This window comes from Hyla sarda, chromosome 2 (assembly GCF_029499605.1).
Source record: "Hyla sarda isolate aHylSar1 chromosome 2, aHylSar1.hap1, whole genome shotgun sequence".
NCBI classification, from domain to species: domain Eukaryota; kingdom Metazoa; phylum Chordata; class Amphibia; order Anura; family Hylidae; genus Hyla; species Hyla sarda.
This window is the reverse complement of record NC_079190.1, coordinates 274,796,696-274,823,184: the sequence shown is the minus strand read 5'-3', so window position 1 is coordinate 274,823,184 and position 26,489 is coordinate 274,796,696.

Here is a 26,489-nt window from a genome sequence, read left to right as displayed (position 1 = left end):
CTTTTAATAATATGCTTAGGATAAAATATATGGACCCCAATTTTTTTTTTTCAGATCAAACAAAAGAAAAGTTGTGCAAAAAATACCATGTGCAACCTACACCACCAAGTATTGATGTGATGCAAAGACCTCTAAAAACGTGGAAGGGAACAATGTATGGTCCATTGTAACCGGAGGGGTTAAAAACTTCCCCTTCCACCTTTTAGAGGTCTTTGCATCACTTCAATAGTTGGTGGAGTATGTGGCACATTGTGTTTTTTTTGCACACCTTTCCTTTTGTTTGATTTAAAAAAAAAATTTAGTACATATATTTTATCATATGAAAAGTTAAGTTTTAGCTAATGCATATCCTCATTACTTAATTGTGCACACTAACACTTTTATAAAAGAGACCGTTTTCTTCTGCCTACCTGCCTTCTTTTTTTTTTCACCCACCTTCCTCACCGGGTACTGGTATTGCCACTCACCGCACCACTCTGTCACCGGGTCACTTTCAGGACTCCTGATGCTGCCACCTCCAGGCTGTCTCATTCTGCCACCATATGTTCTCCTCATGCTGATGCCAGCTCCAGGCTGTCTCATTTTGCCACCATATGTTCTCCTCATGCTGATGCCAGCTCCAGGCTGTCTCAATTTGCCACCATATGTTCTCCTCATGCTGCTGCCACCTCCAGGCTGTGACATTCAGCCACCATATGTTCTCCTCATGCTGCCGCCACCTCCAGGCTGTGTCATTCAGCCACTATATGGTCTACTCATGCTGCCGCAAACTCCAGGCTGTGTTATTCAGCCACTATATGCTGCTGCCAGGGCTCAAGTCCTGCAGGAACACATGGGAACTGAGTTCCTGCACTTTTTTTCAGCAGGAACACCATTCCGATTAGCAGGAGTCCTGCAGGACCAGCACTTGAGTGGAAATCTTGTATGAGTTCCCTTACTTTTCTCCAGGACTTGACCCCTGGCTGCCACCAACTCCATGCTGTGTAATTCAGCCACTATATGGTCTCCTCATGCTGCCACCACCTCCACACAGTGTAATTCAGCCACTATATGGTCTTCTCATGCTGCCGCCAACTGATCATTGTGTAATTCAGCCATTATATGGTCTCCTCATACTGATGCCACCTCCAGGCTCTGTCATTGTGCCAGTCTGCAGCAGTGATTCTTATTGCAATGCCTGTAATCTGCATGTCATACTGAATAACAGTATTATTTTACTACCCCAGCACACTCCATATGCGTGTTAGAATAAAGGAAAGTGTTCTACATGCCTATTGAGGCCCTCTTTAGGCCAGAAATAGCCATTTTTAACATAGATTTCCCGCAAAAGATTCACCGCAAAACTAATATTTTCGGAAAATTCGGCGAATTGGGCCCGAATTGAATTTTTCTAAAGTTTGCTCATCTTGAATCATCAACAAGTGTCAGCATGTCACTAATGTCCTCCTCAGGTGCCTCAACAGTGTCTGCTTCAGGCTCTGTCATTGTGCCACTCTGCGACAGTGATTCTAATAGCGACACCTCTGATCTGCATGTCATACTGAATAACAGTATTATTTCACTAACCCAGCACACACCCTATGCGTGTTACAGCAAGACAAAGTGTTCTACTCTACACCCCTATTGAGGCTAGTAGGCCAGAAATACCTGTTTCTAATAGCGTTTCGCCGCAAATAAATACAGACCAAAAATTTTTTCTGAAAATTCGGCCGAATCAGCCGAATCAAATTTTTTCTAAAATTCGCTCATCTCTAATAATAATCAAATGTTTGCTAATATATATATATATATATATATATATATATATATATATATGGCTCTGATTTACTATTGCAATCCCCGATCTCTGTGGAGGCGCCCAAGTCATACGGTGCGCAGAGTGAATTCCGAATGACGTGCGACCACAGCTGTCACGCCAAACAAAAGACGATGAAAAAGTGTGTACCAAATGTATTATATGGTTTTACAACAGCTCAACCATTTTGAAGAAAAGAGTGAGACAGGCCAAGAGAACCATTAACTCCTCGCCGCAAATGGACGTACATTCACATCCATTTGCAGCTCCCGAGGTATGACGGGGGCTCAGCAGGTGAGCACGCATCATACACGGTGGGTCTTGGTTGCTATAAACAAAGTTCAGCTAATGCTTGGTTGTTATAAGCAACGTCCAGCTAATGCCGGACATCGCCGATCGGGCTGATGTCCAGCATTAACCCTTTAGACACGGCGATCAAACTTGATCACCGCGTCTAAAACTAAAGTAAACATTGCTGGTTAGCTCAGTGGTGTTGTTCGGGACCGCCGCAGTGAAATCACAGCGTCCCGAACAGCTTTCAGGACGCGAGGAGGATCCCTACTTGCCTCCTCGGTGTCCGATCGCCGAATGACTGCTCCGAGCCTGAGATCCAGGCAGGAGCAGTCATACGGCAGAAACACTGATCAATGCTATGCTATTTTGCATGAGAGATCAATGCAAAAAAAAAAAAAAAGTTAACAAATGTGATTTAACCCCTTCCTAAAAGTTTGAATCACTCCCTTTTCCCATAAAAAATATTTTGTTACTTAAACCGCACAGTCAATACCATAAAGAAAATAATAATAAAAAAGTGATCAAAAAGTCCAATCAAAACAAAAATGGTACCGATAGAAACTTCAGATCACGTCGCAAAAAATGAGCACTCATACCGCCCCTTATACGGAAAAATAAAAAAAGTTATAGGGGTCAGAAAAGGAAATTTTTCAATGTATTCATTTTGGTGCATGTAGTTATAATTTTTTTTTGTGTAGTAAAATAAAATCAAACCTACATAAATTGTGTATCCTTGCGACCATATGGACCCACAGAATAAATAAAAGGTGCAATTTTTACCAAAAACTGCACTGCATAGAAACGGAAGCCACCAGAGAGATGGACTCCTCCCGGGACAGGAAACCTACAGCACAAAAGGAAGCACAGCCCTCCATAGCCTCAGTGATTTCCTGTCCCCATGGGAAGCCTGGAGCAGTCCATGTCCCTGCGAAGTCAGGGTTAACAGAGCCTCCAATAGCTCCTGGTTGGGAGCTTCCTGGCATGTCCCCGGTTGAGATTTTTAAATCTTGCGCCGCCCCGGCCCCCCTCTGTCCTTGCTCTAGCGCTGCTGCGGCTGACTACGCATTCTGCCCGGCTATGGCACTTAGTTTAAATCGCACCTGGGAGTTCTCAGGAGGTCTGTTGGAGCAGGGATTGCATGCTCCGGTTGTTTGTTTGGGGTTCTGTGGCTTCTGGCTGCGGGGGCGGGCCTGCATAGTTGGCTTCACTTTCTGTGCACTGGGAGGAGGAAGTCCGGGCTGGAGGTGACGTCAGACGCAGGGTCATGTGACCGCAGAGAGCGAGCTTAAAAGGAAATCCTTTTGCTTCATTCTGCCTCTAATGTACATGCTGGATAGCCGTTCAAGACTTCAAGGACGGGTTACATCTCTGAACATGAGTGCTTCTGGTGAACATTCCAAGCGGGATCGTATGGATTCTCACAGACTTCCATCCATGGGTGATGTCCCCAAAAAGGCCTCTAAAAAATCTAAGAACAGGGAATGCGCTGTGCGCAGGTACCCCATGTCTGGGTAGATACCTTCTTTATATTATGGGTATATTATTGGTTTGATATTTGATGGATTATGAGAGACCAAATTGTGTGGCTTGAACTAACAGAGTGATAGCAGCTGAAACCCCGTCCATGCAGATGCAGGAGTTGGTTAAAAATCTAATTGAAGCTTCTCTAAGGGGGTTAATGCCTGGAACCACCCCAACCCCTCAGTGGTGGTTCTCCCTTCTGTTCTGTCTGTGGTGGAGGAGGAAGAAGGACAGATTTTGGAAGTGAACTCTGATTCAGGTACTACATTTTTTGGATTTCCTGAATTATTTATTTCCTTTGTCTCCCCTATACTGATGTTTTTTTTTTTTTTTCTCTATACATCCCTACAGGGGATAGCTCTGTTATCAGATGATGATTCCACAGGAAAACCCTTATTTTTGGGGAGGACACTGACCAATTAAAAAAGGCGGTCAGATCATTCATGGAGATGGAAGAGACAAAAGAACAAAAATCCGTCCAGGACATTATGTTTGAGGGACTGGTAATTAAGAAGAGGAGAGTTTTTCCCTTACACAGGACTATCTCTCAATTAAATTCTAGAGAGTGGGATTGCCCAGATAAAAAGTATTTTATTCCATGGGCCATTAAAAGAAAGTATCCCTTTGATCCTGCAGACTAAGTATTGGGATAAGGTGCACAAGATTGACGTCGCTATTGCTAAGGTGACCAAAAAAGGGGCATTGCCCTTTGAGGACTTAGGTTACCTTAAGGATCCAATGGACAGGAAGGTGGAGTGATTCCTTAAGAGAGCTTGGAAACGGCTGGTGCTACTTTAAAACCAAATGTGGCAGGTACCTCCGTAGCCCGTTCCCTTATTCTGCGGATAGACCAGTTATCTGCCAACATCCAGAATGACATCCCAAAGAGTATCTGTTAGCCTTTCTGCCAGCTATTAGGAAAGTGGCTGCCTTTCTAGCAGATTCCTCCTCGGATGCTCTGAGGTTGTCTGCCAGGTCAAGGGCCCTAGTCAACTCAGCTAGAAGGGCATTATGGATTAAAAGTTGGATGGGAGACAGTAACTGTAAGGCTAGATAAAGCGGGGGGATAGAAAGAAGGGCTTCCCTTTTCCTCAGACCTCTAAAAACCCTCAGCCCTTTCGTTCTAGAGGGAGCGGGGGTACCAAAATAAAAGCCGATATCAGTCTTCCAAGTGGAAGTTGTCACGATTCGGCAGGCTGGATGTGGATCCTCTGTGTCAGCGAGGGATTGGCGTGGACCGTGTCGGTGGACCGGTTCTAAGTTGCTACTGGTTTTCACCAGAGCCCGCCGCAAAGCGGGATGGTCTTGCTGCGGCGGTAGCAACCAGGTCGTATCCACCGGCAATGGCTCAACCTCGCTGACTGCTGAGAAGGCGTGGGACAGAAGGACTAGACAGAGGCAAGGTCAGACGTAGTAGAAGGTAGGGGCAGGCGGCAAGGTTCGTAGTCAATGTGGATAGCAGAAGATCTGGAACACAGGCTTTGGACAACACTAAACGCTTTCACTGGCACAAGGCAACAAGATCCGGCAAGGAAGTGCAGGGGAAGTGAGGTAATATAGCAAGGGAGCAGGTGGAAGCTAATTAGGCTGATTGGGCCAGGCACCAATCATTGGTGCACTGGCCCTTTAAATCTTAGAGAGCTGGCGCGCGCACGCCCTAACGAGCAGAGCCGCGCGCGCCAGGACATGACAGCCGGGGGCTTGGACAGGCGAGTGACTTGGGATGCGATTCGCGAGCGGGCGCGTCCCGCTATGCGAATCGCATCCCCGCCGGCAGTGTCAGTGCAGCGCTCCCGGTCAGCGGGTATGACCGGGGCGCTGCAGAGAGAGGAATGCCGCGAGCGCTCCGGGGAGGAGCAGGGACTCGGAGCGCTCGACGTAACAGAAGTTCTCCAGAAAGAGCAGTGGACTTCTGTTTAATCAATGCTAGTCCACCTAAAAAAAACAAATCCCCAATGACGGGGTCTCTCGAGTGGGTGGCAGGCTGACAGGATTTTTTCCAGAATGGGAAAAGATAGCTGGATGTTCTTGGGTTCGGAACACTATTAAAAATGGTCTTCGGTTGGAATTTTCTTATCACAAAGTGTCAGTCAGGGCTTGCAGGGCAGTCCTCTGTAGAAAAAGAAGTAAAGTCTCTAGTTCAAGAGAGACTTAATACCAGTGTTAATACCAGTACCTCTGGGAGGGTTAGGTCAAGGGCTTTATTCCTCCCTCTTCCAATGGGTCCTACAGGCTAATTATAAATCTAAAGCCTCTGAATTGGTTCTTGATATACAAAAAGTCAACAATCAACCTCCTTACAAAGGACTGTTTTATGGCATCACTAGATCTGATGGATACCTGAATGTCCCCATTTATCAGGACTAGCAAAAATATCTGAGACTGGCGGTTTATATACACTCTCATCTAATGCATTTTCAATTTCGAGCCCCCCCCCCCCCCCATTTGGAATTGCAGTGGCCCTGACAGTCTTCACCAAGATAATTTCAGAAATGGTGGAACACATCAGAGAGGGGGAGGGTGTTTTTGTTCCATATCTGGACAATTTCCTTCTGGTTACCGAGACCAAACAGAAGGTACAGTGTTTCCTAGACTATACTTTAAAAGTTCTAAGTAAACTTGGCTGTTTAGTAAACTGGGAAAAATCCTCTCCCTCTCTTCTACACAGCAGAAATTGTTTTGGGGGATTCTTTTAGACTCCACACTTCAAAAATCCTTTTTACCTGCCCAGAAAATTAACAAACTTCAGTCCTTAGTTAGAGAAGTTTCTGAGTCCCCTAGAATCTTTATTAGGAAAGGGATGTCCTTGTTAGGCCTCTTTACTTCCGCCATCCCTGCAGTACCCTAGGCTGTTTCACTCTAGGTCCCTTCAGTTAGAGATTTTAGATCAGTGGGACCGGTCCCAGGGGGGGGTTTGGAGAAGGTTATCCTTTTACCTCAGTCAGTGATTTCTTCCCTAGGGTGGTGGTTGGTGGACGTTAACCTGAATAGAGGTCTAGATTGGAAGGTCCATTTGCACATGGTGATCACCACAGATGCGAGTCCCTGGGGGTGGGGCGCCCATGCGGGTGATAGAGACCTTCAGGGTTCCTGGGATATGGAGGTTAAGCATACCTCCTCTAACTATAAGGAGTTGTTAGCCATTCTTTGTGCCTTGCAAGCTTTAGGTCCCGCCATTAAGAATCAGGATGTAAGGATACTTTCAGATAACACTACTGCTGTATCCATTATTAATAGGCAGGGTATGACTAGAAGTGCTAGTCTTACGATGTTATCTTTTCATGGTTTTTTGTTTGCAGAGGCTCAGGTGAAATCCATCACAGCTGTTCATTTGAAGTGAGAACTAAACTTCAGGGAAAACTTCTTGAGCAGACATCAGGTTCGACAGGTAGAGTGGCAGTTGAACCCAAATGTTTTTCAGAAAATCTCAGCTCTGTGGGGCACTCCACAGGTGGACTTATTTGCCACCAGACAGAACAGGCAAGTTAAATATGTTCTTTCCCTCTCCCCGTCAGACAGGCCCTTAGCAGTAGATGCTTTGTCCCATAAATGGATGTGGGATTTGGTTTATGCTTTTCCTCCACTAGTGCTCATCCCTAGGATCATCAGGCAGATCAGGGAGGACAGGGCAAGAGTAATCCTGATTGCCCCCTTCTGGCCCCAGAGGGCGTGGTTCTCCTGCCTAAGGACCATGTCAGTATCTGACCCTTGGTCCTTCCAGAAGTCCCGGAGCTCCTGATACAGGGTCCGCTGCTCCATCTAGAGCACATTCTTCTTCTCACAGCCAGGTTCTTTAAAGGTTAATCCAAAAATCTAAGTGTCTCTGAGAAGCAGTGATAGACACCCTTCAGGCCAGCAGAAAGACTGTGACCACTAAGATTTGCTTTAGAGTATGGAGGAAGTTTTTTTGGGGGGGGTGGTAGGCCTTTCTAATATAGACTTTGACAAGCCCTATTTTAGACTTTCTTCAGAAGGGTCTTGAAAAGGGTTTTAGAGCAGCTACTCTTACAGGTACAGGTGTCTGCCTTGGAAGCTCTCTTCAGCCAAAAAATTGCTGACCACCCATGGATCAAAAGATTGTTTAGATCTGTCAACAGGATACAACTGTCAAAAAGTATTAAAACTCCAGCCTGGGACCTCACTGTGGTTTGAACCGTTGTCTGAGATTCCGTTGCCAGTTCTGACTCAAAAGACTGTCTTCCTAGTGGCTATTACATCTACCAGACAAGTAGGAGAGCTAGCGGCCTTATCATTCAAAGAACCGTATACAAAAATCCTGGATGACAGAATTGTAATCAGTCCAGATCCTGCCTTTCTACCAAAAGTTTCTACCAAAAGTCCAAAATAGCGTAGTTTTGGTCACTTTTTATATAATGAAAAAAATGGATAAAAAGCACAAGCCGTAATATGGAATTTTAGGTGCAAAATTGAAAGGGTTATGATTTTTAAAAGGTAAGGAGGAAAAAAACGAAAGTGCAAAAACGGAAAAACCCTGAGTCCTTAAGGGGTTAATGGTATTACAAAGTAAAATTGTTGGCGCAAAGAACATGTCCTCATATTGATTTTTAGGTGGAAAATTGAAAGTGTTATAATTTTTAGGAGGTGAGGATGAAAAAACAAAAGTGCAAAAATGAAAAATCGCCAAAGAGGGAAGGGGTTAAATGTGGCAGATGCTCTATCCTTTGTTGTAAAACATTCGATTAAATTATGTTTTAAAATAATACCAGGCTCTGTATTTTAGGTGGGATATTGGAGCTGCAATATTCTTTTAAGCATCAGCTAAACCAACCTCACTTCCTAGTTCTGTGTTACTGTATGTGGGACACTGCAAGTGTGATCAGAAAGCTGTGTACTTCAATATCTGCCCCTGTGCCGCCTCCTGTGACCAAATCTGGACATTTGTCACCTATGACTATGATATTTTTTTGGCAACTGGAACACCGAATTTTGGTTATCCTATGCTAACGATTCAAGTGGGATATAAGAATTCTGCAGATCTTCACCTTATATCTTTAGGAGGTGTTGTACATCTTGGTCAGATGTTTTAGCCACAAGCATGAATTTTTATGTATTTTTAAATCAGTAAAAAAAAAAAAAAAAAAAGTTAGTTAGTTAGAAAAATGATAATGGAGCGCCTATGATAGTAAAGTGGTGGATGGCATTTTCACAATGTTGATCATGACTTTCAGAAAGTATATGGGCATAAAATTATTTCTTCATTTAATAATTAATTATTAATATGGTGTGACTGTCTGGACCCCCCCTATGACCCTTAGATTAAAAGAACTGCGCCCCTGGTTAAACACTACAGCTCCTACAGAGTGGTCTACTCCATTTAGTATAGGGCAACATGCGCAACACCAAGATCTGCAAGGTGGCATTGCGACATTGCTAGCAATTATGTGAATGTGAATTTTTGGGCATTACGACTAGATGTCACTGTGTAGCTCTACCATTACTTGGATGGGGCTGTGTCACAATTCTCTGCACAGAAGGTGATGTGGAAAGCCGTAGGTGAAAAGCCAAAGAGATGTTTATTCTCTGGAATGGTGGAGAGTCTCGATATCAGACCCCCGGCATCTCAGAATGTTTTGTCATATCCTAGCAAGTGCCAGAACATTCTAAAGCAGAAATATCCCTTTACCGTAATTTTGCTGTTAACAGCATTTCACAATTATAACTTGTGATTTTTGCCCATGATTGTAAAATTTCTCTGCATTGAGAAAATGATGTTGCAAGTGGAGATTTCCTAGTCTCTTTCCAAGAAATGTAAATAACGCTACTGGGTGTATAATAAGTAAAATGTTGAGTACTTAAAGGAGTATTCCGGTGAAAAAACTTTTTTTTCAAATAAACTGGCTGCAGAAAGTTAAACAGATTTGTAAATTACTACTATTAAAAAAAAAAATCTTAATTCTACCAGTATTTATCAGCTGCTGAAGTTGAGTTGTTATTTTCTGTCTGACCACAGTGCTCTCTGCTGACACATCTGTCTGTCTCAGGAACTGTCCAGAGCAGGAGAGGTTTGCTATGGGGATTTGCTCCAACTCTGGACAGTTCCTGAGACAGAGGCGTTAGCAGAGAGCTCTGTTGTCAGACAGAAAATAACAACTCAACTTCAGCAGCTGATAAGTACTGGTCGGATTAAGATTTTTTAATAAAAGTCATTTACAAATCTGTTTACATTTCTGGAGCCAGTTAATGTGAAAAAAAAAAAAGTGTTTTCACTGGAATACCCCTTTAAACAAATTTGATACCTTATACTTAGCATATACTATACTTGTGAGTTCCTGTGTAAATCCTCTCGCTACAATTCATTCCTTCTCCCTCCATATGTAAAATAAGATTTATTTTTGTAATAACAGAAATGATAAGGATAAGGAAAAGACTGATGATACAGAATTGATAGTGATTTATCAAAATGAATGCTAGGGAACGTGGATCCATTGCTTATTATATTGTCCATAGTACCTTCGAATGCAAACTGAGGCACTTTCTATGGGCAACTCCTCCTAACGTTTCTTATAGATCAACTACTTGTAAATGCAGGATGAATATGCTTATCATATACAGCAGGCAGTTGTCACATCATAGTGATCTTACTTGCATAGTGTAGCTACTGTGCCTGTGTACTCTAGAAAAGATTAAGATTATACAGTCCAGGGGTCCTTTAGTGGACCAAGCTGTCTGCCAAAAGTATGGACCCTGTCTGACCATATTCCCTTTAGGGTGTATTCACACGGCAGAATTTCCGCTTGCGGAATTCCGCCTCAAATTAAAGCCTATAGACTTCTATGGGATTCCGCACTCCCATTCACACTTCTGAATTTCCGCTTGCGGAATTCCGCAAGCGGAAATTCAGAAGTGTGAATGGGAGTGCGGAATCCCATAGAAGTCTATGGCCTTTAATTTGAGCTGGAATTTTGCAAGTGGAAATTCTGCTGTGTGAATAGACCCTTATTTTGGCTATATATCAATATCAGATCAGTGGGGGTCAATACTTGGCACTCCCAACTGTTTAAAAGGACTGTGGGTCTTGTGTGAGGGCAGCAGCCCTTCAGTATCTACTGCTGCTTGTTTTTGCTATCCTGCTACTTTTAATAGCAGTGACGCAGCTTACTGCCCCATTCACTTGAATAGGGCAATGATCCATTTATTTATTTATTTATTTTTTTACTTTTAGTTATCTTAAAACAAGTAAAAGCCACATATACAAAAATATACATACAGACTGTACATACAAGGATATACCAGTTACAATATCTGGGGTAAACAATCAAGCATATTGTTATGTTGTTCCATGAACCACAGTCCCATCGGGGTCATCAAAAAGAAAATACCCCAAAACATATAAAGATTTTATATCTATTTATCCCCCTTACACTAATGCCCTCAGCACCACCACCCCCCCCCTTTAAGCCAGGAAGATAAAAAGAAGAGGAAGAAGAAAAAAAAGAGACCGTTTATCATGACAACTCCCAATTTATGCCAGATTCTACCAATCAGTTCCTCTTTTTATAACTTTTAGAGGCTGCTATCTCACAATATTGAATCTTACCCACCAATTCAAACCATTCATCAATGAAGGGTCACCTTACATCAAACCCCCTTCTTGCAATTATCACCTTTGTATATAGAATGTTTATTAATCAACAATTCTTTAGCATTATTACCAGCCAGAATCCCGGTGGCAAGGGGATGCAGCAGGAAACAAGAGGTATGAGCACTGCAGCCTCCTGCGGAGTACACGGATTCAGATCCTAGATGAATTGATTATGACCTTGATAGGTCATCACTTTTCAAAGGTTGGTTGACCCATTGAATGCTAAGAATGGTATTAGGTTCCATTATGTGTGTTCATGACAGTCTTTTACAAAAATGATTCCAGTTAGGTTTTTTGTCGCGTTCACACTGAAATGCATCAGTGCCTGATATATCAAAGTACAAAAGGGATCAGAACAGTTATTTTGTTTTAACTATGGTGTGAGGACTCCTTTACTTTCTGTATCCCGAGGACCATATGGTAGGAACAGCAGCTACAGATAATACCCTTCCCAATCACACTAGGAGGGCTGTTTTCCTCTGGCATCTGCCAGAGCTTTAGCCAATACAAAAATTCAGCACACTTAGGCTGCATTCACATTCCGTTTTTTATTACAAGTGCCGGATCCGACTGGGGGAGGGGCAAACCGGGCTCTCCCGTACTCCAGTCGGACCAGCACTGAACTCCATTTACTTTAATGAGCCAACCGGAGTCAAACGGTGACTCCGGTCGGCTCATTTTTGACCCGTATCCAGTTTTGTGATTGGACCTAAAACCGTAGTATACTACAGTTTTAGGTCCGGTCAGGAAACCGCATACGGGTCAATAATGAGCCAACCGGAGTCACCGTTTGACTCCGGTTGGCTCATTAAAGTAAATGGAGTTCAGCACTGGTCCGGCTGGGGTACGGGAGAGCCCGGTTTGCCCCTCCCCCAGCCGGATCCGGCACCCGTAATGTAAAAATGAAGTGTGAATGTAGCCTAACAAAGAGATGAATGTGGGAGGTCATACAGAATCTGTTGTTTTTTGTCACTTTTGATGGAACCAAAGTTAAACTTGATTCTATGAACCCAGTAAGAAAAGTTAGGGCTTAAAGAAATTGACACTATGGTTTATAGAGGTGAAGGTTGAATTGATTAAATTATATGTATCTTTTTTGAACATTCAATTAATATCACATAATGATAAATTGTGAAGATAAAGACAGCAAGAAAAGCTAATCTAAACTGCTAGTTTTAGGAAGTAAGTGCAACCGTTGGCATGAAGTAAGCAGAACTCTTCATGAGATGGATTATTGGATATTAAGCAAACATACAAGTATTGCACGTGCACATCTGTTAGCTCACTTCCTTTTGGAGTCCAATTGGCTTTTCATTTTATGGGCTGGAAATTCACACCAGAAAACCACATTAGAGCTACAACTCTTGGTAAGAAGGTACAGTAAGTGCCAGCTCTATTATTAATCTATTATAAGAATAACAACTGATGTTTTTCTGCAGATACCATGTCCATGATCACTCAGCAGCCTGGATATACCCAACCAGGAGTTATGTCTACTACGGGAGAGTGGAGCACCAACCTGTGTGACTGTTGTGATGACTGTGGAATCTGTAAGTAAATGGTTTGGTGTATACTGCTTATATACATTTTATATACTTTTACGTCTATTGCTTGCTGAAAAGGTAAATCCAAAGGGCCAGCCTCTAAAACAGTATAGCCCTTCTGCAACATATTTTTTTCTCACTTCTTTACATCTAGCTCAAAAACATTGTACTTTAAGAAACACACTCCACATAGTTTTCACTGTGGGCCAATTCTGGAGAGCTTCTGAGTTTCTTCAATTATTTTATTAATGGGGTACTCCGCCCCTAGACATCTTATCCCCTATCGAAAGGATAGGGGATAAGATGTCAGATCTCCGCCCTGTTTGACGTCACGCCCCACCCCTCAATGCAAGTCTATGGGAGGGGGCGTGACAGCCGTCACGCCCCCTCCCATAGACTTGCATTGAGGGGGCGGGGTGTGACATCACACAGGGGCAGAGTCGTGATGTCACGATCTCACGTCACCGTGGTCGGGAGCCGTTAGGATGAAAGCCTCCAGCGCTGCCGGAAGCCGCAACAGGTGGGTGCTGCAGCCGAGATCCCGGGGGTCCCCAGCGGCGGGACCCCCTCGATCTGACATCTTATCCCCTATCCTTTCGATAGGGGATAAGATGTCTGGAGGCGGAGTACCCCTTTAAATATACAGTTATGAGTTTCATTGTTGGATTGCCTTGAAAGTGATGTGAGTCTACCCTATGCAGTAGTGGTCAGTGATATAAGGACTGTGCCACTCATACCGAAACTCTGGGTGGTTTTTCGTGGTTATAGCCAGGTTAATAAACGTAAGGAGAAGAATTAGGTCTACTCAAACCATAAAATGTGCTCTGGATCTTACTTTGGGGACAATAGCATGTGGCAGATTTTTCCATTGTGGAATCTGCATGGGGGAGATTTATCAAAACCTGTCCAGAGGAAATGTTGCTGAGTTGCCCATAGCAACCAATCAGATCACTTCTTTCATTTTTGAAAAGGCCTCTGAAAAATGAAAGAAGCGATATGGTTGGTTGCTATGGGCAACTCAGCAACTTTTCCTCTGGATTAGTTTTGATAAATCTCCCCCCATTATATTGTTACATGCGATTTGTTGCAGAAATTTCAACAACTGTCCAATTCAACTGAATAATAACTGAATAAAAGCGCGGGTTTATGTTCATACAAAGCCTCATTGTTTTTACCCCAACCCCCCCCCCCCCCCATTAAAAAAAAAAAAAAAATGTAAATCCGGGATTACTCTGTCTTCAGTAACCTGCTCTTTGGTAGGTATTTTTAGGGCCATACAGTCTCTTCTAGCATTTTCATAGCGTCATTTGCAATCTTACACCTGTTTTCAAACTTTCACTTTCTCCTTTAGGCTAGGTTTCTACAAAAAGTTTTTTTTCTGGCGTTTTTTGGTATACTGCCACTGGAGTTTTTGAGCCAAAGCCAGAAGTGTATTTAACCCCTTAACGACCAAGGACGTATATTTACGCCCTTGGCTGGCTCCCGCATCACATCGGATCAGTCCTGGCATGTATCTGAAGCCAGGACCTGGGGCTAATAGCACGCGGCATTGATCGAGGTGCCGCACGCTATTAACCCTTTAGACGCTGCGTTCAAAGTTGAACGCAGCGTCTAAAACGAAAGTGAAAGCTGCCCGGCTGCTCAGTGGGGCTGATCGGGACCACCGCAGTGAAAATGCAGTGTCCCGATCAGCTGGGACACGAGCGGAGGTCCTCTTACCTGCCTCCAGCGTGTCCCTTCGGCGATTGATTGCTCCAAGCCTGAGATGCAGGCTTGAGCAATCGACCGCCGACAACCCTGATCACTGCAAAGCTATGGCTTTGCAGTGAACAGTGTTGGCAATCAGTGTGTGCAGTGTTATAGGTCCCTATGGGAGCTATAACACTGCAAAAAAAAAAATGTGTAAAAAAAAAAGTTAATAAATGTGATTTAACCCTTTCCTTAATAAAGGTTCAAATCACCCCCCTTTTCCCATAAAAAAAAAACCATTATAAACATATGTGGTAACGCTGCATGCGTAAATGTCCGAACTATAAAAATATATCATTAATTAAACCGCACGGTCAATGGCGTACACGCAAAAAAATTCCAAAGTCCAAAATAACGTATTTTTGGTCGCTTTTTATATCATGAAAAAATGAATTAAAAGCGATCAAAAAGTCCAATCAATACAATACAATATGGTACCGCTAAAAACGTCAGATCACGGCACAAAAAATGAGCCCTCATATCGCCCCATACGCAGAAAAATAAAAATGTTATAGGGGTCAGAAGATGACAATTTTAAACGTATAAATTTCCGTGCATGTAGTTATGATTTTTTCCGAAGTACGACAAAATCAAACCGATATAAGTAGGATATCATTTTAATCGTATGGACCTACAGAATAAAGAGAAGGTGTCATTTTTACTGAAAAATGTACTGCATAGAAACAGAAGCCCCCAAAAGTTACAAAATGGCATTTTTTCTTCAATTTCGTGGCACAATGATTTTTTTTCCGTTTTGCTGTAGATTTTTGGGTAAAATGACTGATGCCACTGCAAAGTAGAATTGGTGGCGCAAAAAATAAGCCATCATATGGATTTTTAGGTGCAAAATTAAAAGGGTTATGATTTTTAAAAGGTAAGGAGGAAAAAACGAAAGTGCATAAACAGAAAAACCCTCAGTCCTTAAAGGAAATCTGTCATCAGAATCACCCGCACTAAACCTATTACACAGGCTTGTACTGCGGGCGATCCTGATTAAAACGCTCCTTACCTGGTTAAAAATGGTTCAGCGCTTCTTAAGATATCTATATATTTAGTTTTCTGTTATTCCCTGGCTTGGGACTCAGTGGGAGGTGTTATCATCTGGGACTCGGCCACACGTCATTATAGCTGGGCGGAGCTGCCGCCCGGCTCATGAATATTCATGACCTTATCCTCATGCGCGGTCCTCCCCACCAGACCTAGAAAAAGGAGTTAGACTACGAGGATAAGTTCATGAATATTCATGAGCCGGGCGGCAGCTCCGCCCAGCTAGAGTGACGTGTGGCCGAGTCCCAGATGATAACACCTCCCACTGAGTCCCAAGCCAGGGAATAACAGAAAACTAAAAATATGGATATCTTAAGAAGCGCTGAACCATTTTTAACCAGGTAAGGAGCGTTTTAATCAGGATCACCCGCACTACAAGCCTATGTAACAGGTTTAGTGCTGGTGATTCTGATGACAGATTTCCTTTAAGGGGTTAAAAGGAATGGGAAATATAAAGGAAAGACATATACTTTTCCCTCCTGCTGGATCCACTTCTGACTTTGGCTTAATATCTGCAGTGGCAGTATTCCAAAAAATAGAAAAAAAAAACCTGTGTGGAGACCTATCCTTATGCCAGTTTTAATTGTGCCTAATCAATCAATCAATAAAATTGTTGTACAATGTATGATGAATTTTCAAAAAATTTTCTATGCATTTTTTTTTACATGCGATTTATACGCCACCTATTTTTAAATACGCTACGTCCATTTTATACTGAAGCCATGCCTCTTTGGTAAAGGAGGTGCATTTGAGACTAAAAGTCACTAATTTTTTAGCAAAAGTCATCTACATTGTGATATTTTTTATACTCGAAGTGAGTTCCCCCAATATGCAATTAGCAATTTATTTTGTGTAATTTTGTGCATTGGTTATAATAGAAGCTTAAAGAAAAACATAATGAAAAAAATCCACAAAATAAAAACAGACCTTTTTAGGCAACATCTGTTTCTACAATTCCAGGTCTTTTTGGACTATTCCTTCCACCATGCTTTGCGTGCTATGTAGCTAATAAATATGGAGAAAACTGCCTTTTGCCCTGTGTTCCAGGAGGAATGACTGCAATGCGCACACACATGAGACTGACTTATGGTATTAGAGTAAGTATTCAGCATTATTAGGATGTAATCCCACAATCTACACAAATTGAATATATGTAAATAATAACACCAGAGTAAGGTGATATACCAGGCTAATAGAGATGTGGCATATGGAGGACACTGCTCCAGTTTTGCCATGTCTCTTTTTAACATGCACCAATCCTACCACAGCAGTAATAAGAACCACAATGTATTTGGTACATGCCATATCTGCTGATTTAGTTAAAATCTGCCAACTATCTAGTGTGTATGGTGGGTAGATTGTGGGAAAGAAGCATCGAAAAACATTCGTGCTTAGCTACACGTGTTTATGGGGAAGTTGGTGGGAATAGATCCATTAGCTGTCTAAGTGTATGGTGACCTATACCTAGTGGCAACCTGTTGTTTTTATGCTGCCTGAACCACAAGTCATTGGAATAAGTCATCTGGGTGGTCACCAGAAGCTCCATCCTGCCACGCCGTCCAGGGCCAGTTTAGTTTTACAGCGCTCATCCAGGCCCTGTGTCCAAGAGAGAGTCTGCTCCCCACTCTCCTGCTGTATTAAAGGGGTACTCCGGCGCTTAGACATCTTATCCCCTATCCAAAGGATAGGGGATAAGCTGCCTGATCGCGGGGTCCGGCCGCGGGGGACCCCCGTGATCTTGCACGCAGCACCCCAGATAAAATCAGTCCCCGGAGCATGTTCGTTCCAGGTCTGATTACCGGCGACCACGGGGCAGGCGGCGTGTGACGTCACGCCTCCGCCCCTCAATGCAGGCCTATGGGAGGGGGCTTGACAGCTGTCACACCCCCTCCCATAGGTTTGCATTGAGGGGGGAGCATGATGTCACACGGGGCGGAGGCGTGACGTCACACGCCGCCTGCCCCGTGGTCGCCGGTAATCAGACCCGGAGCGAACATGCTCCGGGGACTGATTTTATCTGGGGTGCTGCGTGCAATATCACGGGGGTCCCCAGCGGCGGGACCCCAGCGATCAGGCATCTTATCCCCTATCCTTTGGATAGGGGATAAGATGTCTAAGCGCGGGAGTACCCCTTTAAAGTGAGTAAAGAAAAGGTAGACATACACCATGGAAGCTTATCTACAAAGGGGGACACAGTACTGGGGGCCTAACTACAAACAGGGACTCAGTACTGGGGTCCTGACAACAGAGGGTGACACAGTATTGGGGTCCTAACTACAGATTTGGATAAAATAGGGGGCCTAACTATGGGGGGGAAGTTCATTGGTTTCCTATAAAATCGGACGTAACGTGTGTCTGTTATAGAGACTCTGGATTGAAAATCCCATTGGGGAAAGAGACTGATGCGTTTGATGACAATCTCAGTACAGTTCTGTGTAATATGTTGGCAATATGCAAGCAACATAAATAAATGAGAGGTATATGCTTATTATACTGTATGGATGACAGATATGGGATGACATAAGGACAAATTCTGGAAAACAAACAAAAAATGAGACTCTGGAGTAAAATTTCTATTGATGATGGATAAGTGACATCCCAGCTAAGCAGCATAATGACTGTTGTCACCTAAATTCGTTAAAGGAACTTTCTTCATATGTTACCCAATATTGAAGAGACAGTTTGTGGAAGTTTTACAAAATGAAGGAAACTCTGTGGTTCCTACATTAAGCCAGCCTTTACAATCAAATACATAACAACAATGGTGGAGATTTATCAAAACCAGTACAGAGAAAAAGCTGACCAGTTGCCCATAGCAACCAATCACATTTCTTCTTTCATTTTTGAAAAGGCCTCTGCAAAATGAAAGAAGCGATGTGATTGGTTGCTATGGGCAACTCAGCAACTTTTCCTCTGCACAGGTTTTGATAAATATCCCCCAATGATTCTTTTAATTTAATGGATTTTTAAAATGAAAGATCAGACTGGATGGATATTAACCTACCTTTCTTCTTTTTGGAAATAAGTGGTGTCAGGCGGCCATTTATCCCATTCCCTATTGAAATGAACACGTAAATCCAGTCAGGCCACACATGGATGTTTATGGATTTTTTTCTGTAGGTGAATGAAGTTTTCATAAAGAAAGCCTATACAGTGATCTCTCAACTTACAATGGCCTCAACATACAATAGTTTCAACATACACTGTTTTTTTCTAGACCATGGTAACTTGAAACCAGACTCAACATACAATGTCCAGACAGTCCAGATCTGTGAAACGTGTCACAACTGGAGGAACTGACCAATCAGAATGGGCATTTTACTGGTAAATCACCTCTATTACTGAAGTGCATGCACTGACTGGCTGTCTGGTAGCGCCCCCTACAGTACAGGGAGGAACTACATGTTCTGTACTACTCCTTACCTGTGCCAGGGTTAGCTACTCTTTTGGACACCAAGTAAGGGCGGCTCCATTTGGGACACTGTGTACTGTATAGGACCCTGAAGAAGCTCCTGTCCTCTACATAAGCCATTGTTTCCCAACCAGGGTGCCTCAAGTTGTTACAAAACTACAACTCCCAGCATGCCCGTTGGCCGTCCGGGCATGCTGGAAGTTGTAGTTTTGCAACAGCTGGAGGCACCCTGGTTGGGAAACACTGACATAGACAGTGATTTACAGCTCCCAGCAGCTCTTTCTTACTGTTATATGTAAGGATTTGCTTTATCTATATTAGTTATCTACTTATTTTTCTTTAATCCTCACCTTTTCCTATTTTTGGATGACATTTTGGTGGCTTCAGAACCAATTACCAGGTTTCCATAGAGTTATGGTCTCAACATACAATGGTTTCAACATACAATGGTCTTCCTGGAACCAATTCATATTGTAACTTGAGGGACCACTGTACTGTACTGTACTGTATAGCTAAATCACCAATGTATTCCACAATAAGTAGAAGTATTACTATTGCTTTTTCAGGGTACAGTGTGCAATGACAGCCTGTTGATGCTTTTCTGTCACACATGTGAGACGTGCAGAATGGCCCGGGAAATAAAACGTCTTCAGCATTAAGTTTCAAGGTAGGTCAAGATCTTTTAAGTTACTGTTAAGTGAATCTAAATGTCCAATTGCATAAGTGATCTACTGTGGGGGTTGTAAACGGTATCCTTATAGAAGTCTGTGCATATTCCTATTACAGAAACATTAATCCCATGTAACTGAATATCAGATCAGACCTCTACCAATTTCATATTGAGACTAAAATATCATAGTCTCAGAAAACTTCTTTAGGGCTGGAATTCCACTTGTTTTTTGTGGGGAAAAACGCCAAGAAAAACGCCAATTCTGCCGCATGGCGTTTTTTCGGCCAAAAAACGATGTGGCCAGATGTGTTAGCTGTAAATCAATGAGAAATCGCTAAATTCTTTTTCCACTTGGCGTTTTTCAGTTTGGCGTTTTTTTTTTTATACTTTTGGCGTTTTTTTACTCTCTTTTGGCTTTTTTTTTTTTGGTTTTTCAGCTCCTTGGTGGTTTTGCTAAATCGCAGCATGTTGAGCCTATGGCGTTTTTTTTCCCTGAAACCATGGCATTTTTCTAAAAAAAAAACGCCAAGAAAAATGCCATGTGGGTTTTAACTTTGGCGTTTTTGCAGGCAGTTTTTATTCTCTTTTGGACTTTAGCGATCCAAAAAAGTGATGTAGATGCCTTTTTTAATAAACATTTCGGAGGGTACCATTAAAAAAAAAAGATACAGTAGTGATGGAAAAAATTTTATTTAACGAAATGTATCTTTTTTATAACAACATTTTTATTTATTTTTAAACAGGGATCAATTTATGTGTTTGGGCACAAAAAATATAGCCGACAATAATAAAAATGTGTGTGTTTTTCACTTTTTTTCTTAATTTTTTAGGTGGTACTACTACTTCCAGCATGGAAGACACTGTTCCATGATGGGAGTAGTAGTATCTGTACTAATTGACAGAACGCCCCGGGTTCCGTTGCGATCCTCCTGTATAATGTATAGATGTGGCAGGCCGTTCTTCTATGGTCCCCCGCACTACCGTAAATATATACACCTATTCATATTTCCCGCAAAGTGCTGTGATTGGCCAGATGGTTCCAGCCAATCACAACTCTCTGTGGGAAATATGCATAGGTGTATATATACATCAGTGCAGGGGACCATAGAAGAGCAGCCACCCGCATCTATACATTATACAGGAGGATCACTGCGGGTGTCAGGAGAGACATCCGCAGTGATCTTTTCTCAACTGCAGGAACTACTGCTCCCAACATAGAGCAGAGTGTGCTCCATGTTGGGAGTAGTAGTACCTGCACTTAAGGACAGATCACAGCGAGTATCACTCCTGACACCCGATGCGATCGTCCTATCTATTGCAGAGATGTGGAGCGGCTCTATACAGCGCTCACATCTCTGCACTATACTCCGGCCAGTGATGTGAATAGAAAGACAGAGCTGTGATTGGCTGCCACCATCCGGCCAATCACCACTCTGGGTGGAAAATATGAATGAGTGATGTTCTATTCACATCACTGGCTGGCTGGAGTATAGTGCAGAGATGCGAGTGCTGTATAGAGCCGCTCCGCATCTCTGCTATATTATGGACGATCGCATCAGGCGATATGTCTATTAGTACAGGTACTACTACTCCCAACATGAAACAGTATGTTCCCTGCTGGGAGTAGTAGTACTACCTAAAAAAAAAAAATTTTAAATTGAGAAAAAAAATGAAACACAAAAAAATTTCCTTAAATAAATTTTTCCCATCCTTACTGCATCCTTTTTATTTTTATTTTTAATTTATTAATTTTTTTTGGTACCCAACACATTTTGAAAAAAACGCCAAAGGGGCCGAAAATGCAATTTCAACTCAAATGCAAAAACGCTGGAAAAAAAACCAAGTGGAATCCTAGCCTAAGACAATTAAAGTTAAAATGTGTGTCAGTTTTTTTTTTACTTTTATTGTCTTATAGGTTAAAAATATGGTTTCATAATTTGGGCTATCCATGCCCCTATTCTGACCCAAACCCCTCCTCATGTCCCACCCCTACATTTCGGACCGTGTCCAAAGTGCCCAACCACTCAGTCCGCACCTGCCCTTTCATGGACTACCTTTACATTGCACATCACATGGGTAACACTTCTGCTAAAGTTTTCCCATGGCATTCTCAACACTGGCATTCTGGACATACTGAAAAAATTGATTTTCAATAAAGTATCCCTTTAACAGTATTACGCCGCTTACGTACGCCAGCGAGTTATACTTATGTACACATTACATACATGTACATACATGCACACATCATATACACACATGACAACACTGTACACATGACATACATATTTACTAGGGATCGACCGAAGGCAATTGCCGATACCGATAATGCCCAAAATCGTGATTATCGGCCGATAATATCGGCCATACCGATAATCGGTCGATCCCTAATATTTACACACACAAGGACACTTGTTATGAAAAAACTCCAGGGGCCCCACTTGTTCTAAATCCTCACCCTTTCCCCTCTGTTCTGACTAAAGAGGAAGCAATCTGAGTCCTTAGGAGGGGTAGGGCCCTGAAGACAGTGGGGGAGATTTATCAAAACTTGTGCAGAGGAAAAGTTGACCAGATGCCCATAGCAACCAATCAGATTGCATCTTTCATTTTGCAGAGGCCTATTAAAAAATTAAAGAAGCGATTTGATTGGTTGTTATGGGCAACTGGAGAGCTTTTCCTCTGCACAGCTTTTAAAAAATCTCCCCCAGTATGTATAGCATTTTGGTGATACCCAGTGTTGTGTGGAATTCTGCAGGCAGGTGACAAAGCTTGTATCAGTGGGTTATTGTCTGTTGTTACATGGCCCAGGCCCCTGACTGCCAGTACTGACGAGATGACAGCAGGGTGGCAGGTGGGCCCTTTCTGTGGCTGGACCCTAGAACCATGTTTGAAGTGTCCAAACGCCCCTGGGCACATAAGCCTCATTTAAGCCCTTAAGGACACAGGACGTTCGGGGACGTCCCCGCACCCTGGGCTTTAAGGACCAAGCACGTTCCCGGACGTCCTGGTGTTTTTCCGGTCTCTGCCGCGCACCCGGCGGAGATCGGAAGCGGATCCCTGCTGAAATCCTTCAGCAGGGATCCAGAGCAAATGCCGAGGGGGGCCATGTTGGCCCCTCATGTCGGCGATCGCCGCAAGTGGCCGGCGAAATCGCGCCAGCGATTTGCAGCGATACCGGGCTGATCGGGTCTCTGGGACCCGACCGCCCGGTAAATTAGCATGATCGCTGGCTGTCACAGACAGCCAGGACCATGCTGGAGGCTAGGAGCGAGGTGGCAAGCCTGCCACCTCCTCCTATCCCCTGCGATCTGTCGGTTAGAACTAACCGAACAATCGCGCGGGGGGGGGGGGCACTCTCCCCGGCCCCTGGAAGCCCGTAGAGTGCGGGAGGAAGACCGGAGGATGCGGCGGGGGACGGGGGAGTGCTGGGGCCCGGCCCCGGTACTTACCTCGTCCCTGAAGACCCGGATCCCAGCGATGAAGACGGCGGCGGCGGCGGCAGGTGAGTTCCTCTTCAGCCGCGGTCGTGCCCTTTACAGCAATGCACGTCGCTGTAAAGCGACATGCATTGCTGTATTAGGACCCTGTATACTACAACTCCCAGCATGCCCAGACAGCCCTTGGCGTCTGAGCATGCTGGGAGTTGCAGTTTTGCGACATCTGGAGGTCCACAGTTTTGGGACCACTGTGCCCTTCCAGATGTTGCAAAACTACAACTCCCAGCTTGCCAAGACTGTCCAGGCATGCTGGGAGTTGTAGTTCTGTAACATCTGGCCCTTCAGATGTTGCAGAACTACAACTCCCAGCTTGTCTGGACAGTCTTGGCCTGCTGGGAGTTATGCAACATCTGGAAGGGTACAGATTGCAGACCACTAATGCAGTGGTTCCCAAACTGTAGTCCTCCAGATGTTGCAAAACTACAACTCCAAGCCTGCTCAGACATGCTCGGAGTTGTAGTTCGGCAACATCCGGCTCTAAAGATGTTGCCGAACTACTACTTCCAGCATGCCTGAGCACGCTTGGAGTTGCAGTTTTGCACCATCTGGAGGACTACAGTCTGGACACCACTACACAGTGGTCCGCAAACTGTTCTCCTCCAGCTGTTGCATAACTACTACTCCCAATATGCCCTTCGGCTGTCTGGGCATGCTGGGAGTTGTAGTTTTGCAACAGCTGGAGGTTTGCCAGGGGTTACAGTATCCTGCTGCAAGTTTGAGTTGCAGCAAATTTTGCGCGGCAGCTCAAACTCCAGCGGGAAACTCGCTGTGATCCCCCGCCCTTGTGACTGTACCCTAAAAACACTACACTGCACTAACATAAAATAAAAAATAAAAAACACTACATATACACAAACCCCTACACAGCCCCCCTCCCCAATAAAAATGAAAAACGTTTGGTACGCCACTGTTTCCAAAACGGAGCCTCCAGCTGTTGCAAAACAACAACTCCCAGTATTGTTGGACAGCCACTGACTGTCCAGGCATGCTGGGAGTTTTGCAACAGCTGGAGACACCCTGTTTGGGAATCACTGGCGTAGAATACCCCTATGTCCACCCCTATGCAAATCCCTAATTTAGGCCTCAAATGCACATGGCGCTCTCACTTTGGAGCCCTGTCGTATTTCAAGGCAACAGTTAATGACCACATATGGGGTATCGCCGTACTCAGAAGAGATGGGGTTACAAATTTTGGGGGGTCTTCTCTGCCATTAACCCTTGCAAAATGTGAAATTTGGGGGGGAAACACACATTTTAGTGAAAATTTTTTTTTTTTTACATATGCAAAAGTTATGAAACCCCTGTGGGGTATTAAGGCTCACTTAATTCCTTGTTACGTTCCTCAAGGGGTCTAGTTTCCAAAATGGTATGCCATGTGTTTTTTTTTTTTTTTTTTGCTGTTCTGGCACCATAGGGGCTTCCTAAATGCAACATGCCCCCCAAAAACCATTTCACAAAAATGTACTCTCCAAAATCCCCTTGTCGCTCCTTCGCTTCTGCGCCCTCTTCTGCGCCCGCCGAACACTTTACATAGACATATGAGGTATCTGCTTACTCGAGAAAAATTGGGCTACAAATATAAGTATACATTTTCTCCTTTTACCCCTTGTAAAAATTCAAAAATTGGGTCTACAAGAACATACGAGTGTAAAAAATGAAGATTGTGAATTTTCTCCTTCACTTTGCTGCTATTCCTGTGAAACACCTAAAGGGTTAAAATGCTGACTGAATGTCATTTTGAATACTTTGGGGGGTGCAGTTTTTATAATGGGGTCATTTGTGGGGTATTTCTAATATGAAGACCCTTCAAATCCACTTCAAACCTGAACTGGTCCCTGAAAAAAAGCGAGTTTCAAAATTTTGTGAAAAATTGGGAAATTGCTGATGAACTTTGAAGCCCTCTGGTGTCTTCCAAAAGTAAAAACTCGTCAATTTTATGATGTAATCATAAAGTAGACATATTGTATATGTGAATAAAAAAAATATTTTGGAATATCCATTTTCCTTACAAGCAGAGAGCTTCAAAGTTAGAAAAATGTAAAATTTTCAAATTTTTCATCAAATGTTTAGATTTTTCACCAAGAAAGGATGCAAGTTACCACAAAATTTTACCACTATGTTAAAGTAGAATATGTCACAATAAAAGAATCTCGGAATCAGAATGATAAGTAAAAGCATTCCAGAGTTATTAATGTTTAAAGTGACAGTGGTCAAATGTTCAAAAAACGCTCTGGTCCTAAGGTGTAAAATGGCCTGGTCCTTAAGGGGTTAAAGGCTTATGTCTTGGCACTGGAAAGGACCAAGGAGGAAAAAAAAAAGAAGGTATGCCCAGAATATGATGGCTAGCCATATAAAGCCATGTGCTTACTTACACCACTGTTTTCCTGCTGACTGTTTTAAGAGATGAGGCTCTCTGTTTTAAGACAATTTAATTTTAACGTTTTCATTTTTTCCTCCTCGCCTTCTAAAAATCATAACTCTTTTAAATTTTCATCCACAGACTAGTATGAGGGCTTGTTTTTTGCGCGACCAGTTGTCCTTTGTAATGACTTCACTCATTATATCATAAAATGTATGGCGCAACCAAAAAACACTATTTTTGTGGGGAAAGTAAAACGAAAAACGCAATTTTGCTAATTTTGGAAGGTTTCGTTTTCACGCCGTACAATTTATGGTAAAAATGACGTGTGTTCTTTATTCTGAGGGTCAATATGATTAAAATGATACCCATTATTACATACTTTTATATTATTGTTGCGCTTAAAAAAAATCACAAACTTTTTAACCAAATTAGTACGTTTATAATCCCTTTATTTTGATGACCTATAACTTTTTTATTTTTCCGTATAAGCGGCGGTATGGGGGCTCATTTTTTGCGCCATGATCTGTACTTTTTTTTGATATCACATTTGCATATAAAAAACTTTTAATACATTTTTTATAATTTTTTTTTTAATAAAATGTATTAAAAAAGTAGGAATTTTGGACTTTTTTTTTTTTTTTTTCGTTCACACCGTTAACCGTACGGGGTCATTAACATTTAATTTTAATAGTTTGGACATTTACACGGCGATACCAAATATGTCTATAAAAAATTTTTTTACGCTTTTTGGGGGTAAAATAGGAAAAAACGGACGTTTTACTTTTTTATTGGGGGAGGGGATTTTTCACTTTTTTTTTACTTTTACTTTTACATTTTTTTTTACACTTGAATAGTCCCCATAGGGGACTATTCATAGCAATACCATGATTGCTAATACTGATCTGTTCTATGTATAGGACATAGAACAGATCAGTATTATCGGTCATCTCCTGCTCTGGTCTGCTCGATCACAGACCAGAGCAGGAGACGCCGGGAGC